Below are 8,816 nucleotides of genomic sequence, written 5' to 3' on the forward strand. Positions count from 1 at the left end.
AAACCTATTAACCTTCCCGTTAGAAGAAGCATTTTCGACCGGGTGAATAATTTATCCTTGTGCCTGATGTTTGCTCAGTGGAAAGGCAGCCTCTTTTCGCCTAATACGATTGAGAGTCGGGCAAAAAAGGGAATGGTAAAAAAGGTGATGCTCCTATTGGGTTGCCCTCGTGTAATGGCAACCCTGAAAGCAGTGAAATTCTTCCGTCAAGCAACAACCACTAAACGTCTTCGAGAAGGCGAGATGACAGAACAAAATTAATAATAAAATAATGGACCCCGGGTGAAAGCGGCATAACTGAGAGGCCGAAGCCAAATGCCTTGACTGACTGCCGGAGGAGTGTAGCAGCAAGGGTCATGATAAACATAATTGAAGGTGTTCCACGTGAGAGCAGCAGTCATTTTCGTTGCTTTTTTGCACTCCATTTCCGCGAATGAGCCTCCAGCTTCGGGTGACGACGATGGTGACGACTTTGGCATGAAACGACGGTCGCTGTCCGCGAGGGATAGCCGTAAGGATCCGTGGCTAATATTCACCGTAGAATCACCGCTTGTTATCTTGTTACCGCTTACCGGGTCTGAAGCTGCCGGTTAATCTCGTGATGGGCCCTTCGTCGCGCGGTGCGTGCGCGCTGACCCTTATTTGTGACAACTGGAAGGGCCAGGTTGTTTGGAAATGGAAGGAAATGTTTTCCGCTGGGAACTTTACCTTTTTTTTAATTTGCTTCCATGAGAGCTTTCAAAGATTCAAAAAGAAGTGATTGAAGAACGCGCGGCACGACCGTCTTAGCTGAGCGTTTGATGGTGCCAGAATTCGTTACCCCAAATGGAATAACTTTGAAGTGACTCCACTTAAGCGATGCCCCGAGATCGTCAAATTTTGGACAGCTGTCAGAAGGATGATTTTCCATTTCCGCTCACCGTGGGTCACTGGTTTTCTTCGCTTCGCCAGCAGGATCAGTGACCCAGCACTTGCTGCTGTGGGAAACTTTAATATTTAACGGTACAATCAATGTACACACGAACCGGATACTCAGCGGAAACAAGCGCTCCGTGGATGATTTCTTGTCAGAAGACCAAATTGGAGACCATTAATATTTAACAATTTAGTTTCCTCGCTCCGACAGTGCGTGTGAAAAGGGTGTTAACAGAGCAATGAGCAATAGATCACGCTGATGGAATGTGCACGAGCAAGCACGAAAAATCCCTTCACAGAGTTGAAGGGCATTACGGTTGAACATGATCCGGTTGTTATTTATCCATCCCCTTGCAGACCATTTTTCGGTATGAAATTAAAAAGTTCTGTAATATATGGTGACCTTGTACAACCTACACAAACCTGCACAATCACCACAACTTTCAGTGCACAAGTTTTCAGCGCCACAGAAAGCGCATCAAAGTAGTCTTTGTAGAAAAACCGAGTAAATAAGCAGCGCTTTGAAGGTGTAGTGAGTTTAAACAAATGTTAAAACTAAAATTAAATAGCAGCTACATAAGTAACCAGAAATATTATGTAAAATTTCTCATGGTCTTTGCATCGCAATAAAACATTCATATTTTTGTACTTTGCCTTTTCGTTGCAGTGCACGCGAAAGATGCGACGCCTTGTATCGGCTAAGAAAAGGTAATATCTTTCAAACACCTTCAACCTTTTACACCAACCACAGGTCATGTTTTCGATCCTGTCATGACGGACGTTTACCCGAATACCGACAAGTCTGGTACAAAACCAACAAGCGTCCATTAGCTCCTTCGAAGTTCAACATTTTTGCGAACACCAGACCACGCCAAATAACGCCCAAACACACCGTCCTCAACCTGGCGTCTGTGTAGAGTAATGCCGGCGGGATCAGTTTTTGTGCCTTCACAGCATAAAGCAGTCTTCAAGGGTGACCCGCTTATAACCCCAAGATCTTTCCGGAGCCTTTGCTTGAGGAAAAGTAATTAATTTCGATCCGAAAACCGATCGGAACAGTCGACGTTTATGCAAAAAAACGTAACCTGGTATTCGTTACGTCGAACATCGAAAGGAGCCGAGTGGTTGGCATGTTTTGGGAAGACCTTTCAGGGCGGTTTTGTCCGAAAAATACTCCGTTTCGATCGGTTCTAGCAGTGCTCCAAGTACAATATGGTCCGTTTGTGAACAAAATTTGTGTAAACACGACTATCTACCTATGTGGTGTTACATTCTATCGGTTTATTTCTCCGTATTAAAGTCCACCATTCGACGACATCTTGGTTTGGTACGGTGTAGACTGTTCGATATTTCTTTAAATGAGAATCATTCAACAAAAAAAAGATGGCCACAAAGAAAACGCCTTGTAATTGTATTTGATGAATAAGTCTTTGTGGTTCTTTTGTTCTGGGTAGGTCCCTATGGCCCTTTCCATGATCTTCTGGCTTTGAGAGTAAATGAATAAAAAGTGTGCCACATTTCTATTCTTGGACACTTTTCCTACAAAACGCTGACAGCAGACGAAACGTGACAGTCGACGAACGATACAGCCAATTGGAATTATTCAAATTCACGGCTCTTAACACAATGATGTAACATGATAGACGGGAGTCGGTGTCTTGCGCAATTTCCGAAATTGGCAAGTGTTTAACTTTCCTTTCACAAGGATTTTAATGCTTCAACAAAAACCAATTGCAAAGTTTACGTTTCACTTGAAAACAAACGAACAAAAACTGGTTGAGTAATTTAATCTTACTGATTCGATAGTGCGGCATTGGTTTTTTCCATTACATTCGTGCGGCAATGGCAATTTTGGCGCTACCTCAATACATTCTTCAATGTGAATGAATAATTTACGGTGCTCCTGGAATGCCAGTGTCTCATTCCAATCCACACTATTGAACACACGAGAGAGTGTTCCGTTGGGGTTCTGTAATCGCTGTTTGTTGTTTAATTTGTATCATTTGCCACAACTCGATTGAATGAGCTCTATTAAAATACATTCGAGCATTCATTGGGAATGTATTCGGTCGGCTTTTAACGCTTTCAGGCTTGCTAGTAATTTGTTATCGTAGAAAAAACACGCCACTTCGCTGGCCTTTCAGTTGTGGTTAAGAGTACTGGCAACGCATTCAAATGGCAAAGCATAATGTGCTCGAGTGAAGGGTTTTTCAAACACCAATCAGTCACCGTTGCATCAATAGCAGGTGATGAACCGATACTAATTGAGTTTTAATGGCTAGTTCAACTCACTGCACACCTCATAAACTGTGTATCTAGCGTTTTATTCTGGTACTTGATTTTCACACCGCACAGCCGTTTGTGGTACACCGACTAATAGTGCTCCAAATTTAATTCACATCGGATGCAAATTGTAATGATGTATTCGAGAAGCTAATTTATAACCATAGTTTGATGATGTGGTGGTGCCTTCATCATCACCCTTTATTTATATTGTTTAAAAGTTGTACATACTACACGTCTTCATTGACTCTTGCCATGGAGTAATATCGTGCCTAGCTTCAACGCCCAAAATCCGTCCAAGAGACACCCTCTATGATGTTGTTGGCAGCTTCACAACCATTACATTAGCACGTGTTTCTGAGAAGTTGGTTCTTTGTTGCTGCTTCCCACGTCGAACGCCAGACTTGAGACACATAATCAAATGCTAACAACTCGATAGCTTCCAGACCCATTACGGCGTCTTCCAAGATCCACAAACCGCAAGCCACAACATGTTTGTCTATTCTGGCGTACCGATAAACAAACATGCCGGCGTATGAGGGCGAGGGCATAGTTTTATAGAGCATAGAATAGATGACAACGGCTAACGGGACGGCAGGAATATAAACCGTTGATCCAGACGAGCTGACGCGCTAGCTCGACGATAGCTAATGAAGTTTTCAAGTGGTGTCTACTGGAGCGTAAATTTATGGTTTCATTTCTCTTTCCGCATATTTCTCAAGTGAACATGCGCAGCTGTAAGTAACGTGAACCCATGTTTAAAAACACGAAAACATTGTTTCCATGTCGCGAGTTTTGTTCGGTCGATTTGTGTTCAGTATTTTTACGTATTGTTTGTAAGTATTTTCTGATTCAGGCATTTCACCAACCTAACCCATCATAAGGTATTTTTACCGACATAACAAGATCCGCTTTGGATCCAAGACTCAACTGTAGTCAACTGGTTTTTAGAGAGTTAGAGGTGACTGGCTAGCGAGGCAAACATGCGAACAAAAACATATTCAAAACTGTAGACCTCTTCCATACCGTTGTGTGTTCTGATGGTTGAAGAAAAAAACATTACTCATGTTCGAATATGTTACGCTTCTGGGAATGTTTTTGCTACCCACTCACAGTGTGGTTTATTTCACCTTTTTCCCTATGCTTGGAACGAGTAAACACATTTTCTCCGGGGGCGTCGTTCCAGTTTGCAAACTAGAAATAAAAATAATGGATCCTCGGAAGGATAATTGGCCGAAACGTTTCTTATTAAAAGCAATCGGATTTATTTTCTGTGAAAACAACCGACGACCTCAGTTAGAACGACGTTTGATCTGTTGAACTCTAAAATAATACACAAGATTTTCATAATTCGCTTTCTTCTAAACTTAGTTTACTAAGTTTAATCTTTGAGTGTAACAATTGACAGTATTGCTATTATTTAAGACTATGTTTAAAATTACAGTAAGTTGTAAAGATACCGGCTACCTTCGGCTATGATGAATAAAATCACAGTTTTATCAGAACAACCTTTGAGTTGTTGAAAACCATAAAATGACTAACGACTTGTGGGGAACGGCACCAAAGCCTCGGGTGGCCATGATTTATGTTTCGAACGTGTCTGGCGATGTAAGCGACACACATGTTTGGGCATCTGTTGACCCCGCTTGTTCGGCAGGCGTTACCGGTTGCGGATGAAAGTTCCGAACGCTTACGTTCTAAAACGGATTTGGGGATTTAAGGGCCTGACGGGAGTTTTTGGGAAATAATTAAACCCAACCACGTTCCATGAGCTCGTCGAGAGGAAAGTTTAGTGTTGTTTTTTTCAGTTTTTCCCAATTAATTAAACAATAAGCCAGCGCTTATTTTTCATTCAAACTCCCTTTCGAGGGCTGCGTTGAACGCAATTTGAATTCGATTGATTTGAAAGAGTGTAGTGCGAGAGTGCCAAAAAATACAGAACATTAATTGACTTTGACTTTGAGCTTGGAGTCAGCTTCAGCTAGCAGATGGAGGCGCCTGGTACTGCTTGAACCTATGGAAACCTATGGCTACGACGGAACATGGGTTGATGGCTTTTTTAACCCTCCTGCATGTTCAATCTCCATGTATCCCTCCATTGTGGTAGTGGCACCAATTTGCCGCACAACGCTTTTGTCCATTCAGTACTGACATTGATTTTTGCAGGGACGTTGACGGCACCGCGGTTATCGTCACCGACCATCGCGAGGGACTTTGATCCCATATCGCAATTGAAACGATTTCTAACTTCCACGGTTCTCAGACTACAGTCTGCAGCCCTGTGCCGGGATCCGCAGCCTCGGATGGACTTTTCTGGAGCTCACCAAAGGATAAAGTTTTAATTGAATATAGGATTATGATGGGTTCATCCTTCGACGGTCACCAAACGATTGGTCTCTGATTTGCGTGTGTATGTTCGTGCGACATGCGGGACAGTCGAGTGAAAGGTCAACGAAATCGGTCCCACCGAAAGGCAAACCATTGATAGGGTCACGAAAGTGAAAGTTATAAAAAACAGATAAAACTGTAACGGTATCAGATATCAAACTGAACAATAAACTGTACCATTACGCCATATGACCATTGCTACGGGTATCAGGAGCTGAAGCAACACTTGCATACATACAAGCCCTGGTGAGCCAATATAAATCTGGTGCAACGAACCTGTCTTTGACATTGTGCAAGATTATGCTTTACGTTGCGTAGATTATGTTCGAGACAGATATTCTGATTAATGGGGCCAACATGGGAATGGTTCACAGTATTTTGCCTTAAATTCCACTTCACAAGTTTTCGAGTGTTTACGGATGGAAATTGAACAAACTTTGAATTTGAACCATCAATTCAAAACGACCAATTCCATTTATTGTGCTTTATTATCCCATCACAGGCACATCCTGGGCCGTCGCTAACGGTTGTACCCGGCAGCCAGCGGCGCCGCTAATTGATTCTCAAACACTAATGGAAAATCCCATCAAATCTGGCCATAAACATCATCACCAGACACATGTCCACGTTGGAACGTATGAATGTGGTCCGGAGAGCCGCGGGCGCGTGCGTTCAGAACTCACTAACGCAGTCCGGTAGCTCACCGTCAACGGTGGAACGCACAGATTAGTGACTAAATTTAGTGAACCTTCATTAAATAACCATGCCCAATAGTGCTGGGATACAATGTAAATGCATTAATTTAAAAGCAATCGATCGACCACTCCGTTTCGTTAAACCCTGATGGTTTTATGTTTGAGCCTTTAAGCGCTGCTTTTACCGGAGCGTGGTCTTGTACTTTCCGTGCGATGTTCTTCACGCTCACGCACGGTTTGGAATTTCATCGGTTTTACTACGCTTCGTCGGTTATGCAAACTGAACGAAGCCCCCGCTGCCACAAGCCTGCCGACTGATAGGCGTTTGTTCGCGTTTGCACCGACCCTCTGAGTGATTCGCCAATTTCGTGCGTTTCTATCACGTCGCTTTATGGTTCCCACAGGCCTAAACAAACAAAAATCCGAGTGCGATTGATCGGTCGCGACCCAAGGTCCCTCGCGGTGGAAAACTGGTGACGGAAATTATCTGCCGAGTTGTACCAGACGTGAAATATAAATAAAATGCCTGGCCCTGGGCCGAAGGTGGCGTCGTCTGCCAATATTTGTCACGTTTTTCGCATTTGCATGAAAAAAAAAAACATGTAACCGCCCTTGCCAAAACCGGGAATGCGCATGGAAAACATCTATTTGCGGCACAGCTGACTGGCTGGCTGTGGTTGGGCAAGAAACTCGATATTGAATCGGTTCACCACACAAAACACAATTATAGGACATCATCGACGGCAGATGTGAATGAAATCACTCCCGGCCAAGTGCACAGTTTGAAACCATAGTAGAGTCGATTTGTTAGAAAGGGATTTGCCATATTTTTTATAACAAGAAAAATGGTTCTAAAAAAATGCTTATTACAAATGTTGTTTGTTCATATAAATGCTTATGCAAATAGTGAAGTGAACCAAACTTCATTATCACATGCTTTCGGCAGCTGATGTTGCAACTGATGCGATTTGCAATGGCATTGTAATCGTTGCATTTGGAATCTTTTTTACTTTCCGAACCAAAGTGGATTTCCCTCAACGAGTTCCGAGCACAAAACTTCGGCAGACATCGTTGAGTGCAACGAAAGCCAGTTAACCTGCAAGTATTCAGCAGGCTCCAGAGTGTACTTTCTTTCGCCCTTTGCGGAAACGAAAACTCTTCCGGAAATACAGATCATTATCGCCACATTGCCTTTCGTAGGGCTTTTCAGTGAGTGCTCGTTACATCTGCTCACATTGCCCTTGGCGAAAGTGCATGCCTCCAGACAGACAGACGGATTGGTGCCATCGATTTGATTGCAAATATGCCGACTCCTTTTGGCGAATGAACGGAAGGAAAGCGCGCGAGAGTGTCGATTCTTCTGCCAGAAATCCATTAGGCACGAACATATATTTTACATTTATCTGAGAAGACTCAAGCATATCCCCAGAATGAATCGTGGCAACAGCGTTCAGATGTCCTCCGTTCGAAAAAAAACGCCGGTGACGAACACGAGTTCAGTAAATGGCAAATGGCGACACGTTTTGTGTTGGTTCGCCATGAACGAGGCCCATAGCAGTAGTAGAGAGTGAGTTTTGGCGTCGGTTGTTCGCGAAACCGAACCGATGTTTGCACGCAATTAACACCCGTGGGCGACAAAATAGTTGACGGACAGCTGGAATGTGACAGCTAATTTTCACCGAGCACGGATGTTCTGCCGTTGCCATGGACACTCGTTTTCCAACGTTTGCCAGAGGCATCTGATTGGTAAATTGTGGAGCCATATCAAAAACCATTTCCAAAGATTTTCTGTCCAGGCAGAAAATTGGCCAAAAGAGACATGTTTAATCAATTTTGTCAGAATCGATCACACTATTGATTGGCACTTGAAGTTGATCCAGATACTGTCAGTATTTAATGTGAACATGAAAGTTGAAGGATTCTTCCGATTGCAATTGTGTTTTTTATATTTGTAAGGACTTTTGCACCAAAATATATTGTTTCGTTCACACTTAGGTCATGTTAAAAATTGGAACTAGTTCATAAGATGAACTTAGATCAGTTTAGGTTGTAACACTATCTATTAATTAAACCTCTAACCCGATTCGGTGCAATATTCAAATAATGTTATTACAATCGTTCTATTTTCTAATCGGCTAGCGATAGTTAACTGGTTATTAAAAAACAGAAACTGAAAAAACGATAAAACGTAGAGCCAATGTGATTACAAAAATGGCACCGGTAGCATATTCGGCACCCTACTCAAGCGTTTGGTCAATACTTTCCCACGATAAACCCAACGAATGAAACAAATAATCAAATTGTACTAAAAAGCTCTAAGGCAAATGTATCCACAGGACGTTTTTTGGTAATGGGGTATTGCCCATTTTTGGAATTTTACGACACTTCGTTCCGATCTGCTCTGTAGCGTAATTTACCGTAAATATTCAATACAATGACAACAATTTCATTACTGAAATAGGAAACTTCATTTCGCTTAGGTGCGGATAAAGATAATAACTTTTCAGGTCTTCATTATTACAAAAAATGGGAATT

Source organism: Anopheles cruzii, chromosome 3 (assembly GCF_943734635.1).
Source record: "Anopheles cruzii chromosome 3, idAnoCruzAS_RS32_06, whole genome shotgun sequence".
Taxonomy (NCBI): Eukaryota; Metazoa; Arthropoda; class Insecta; order Diptera; family Culicidae; genus Anopheles; species Anopheles cruzii.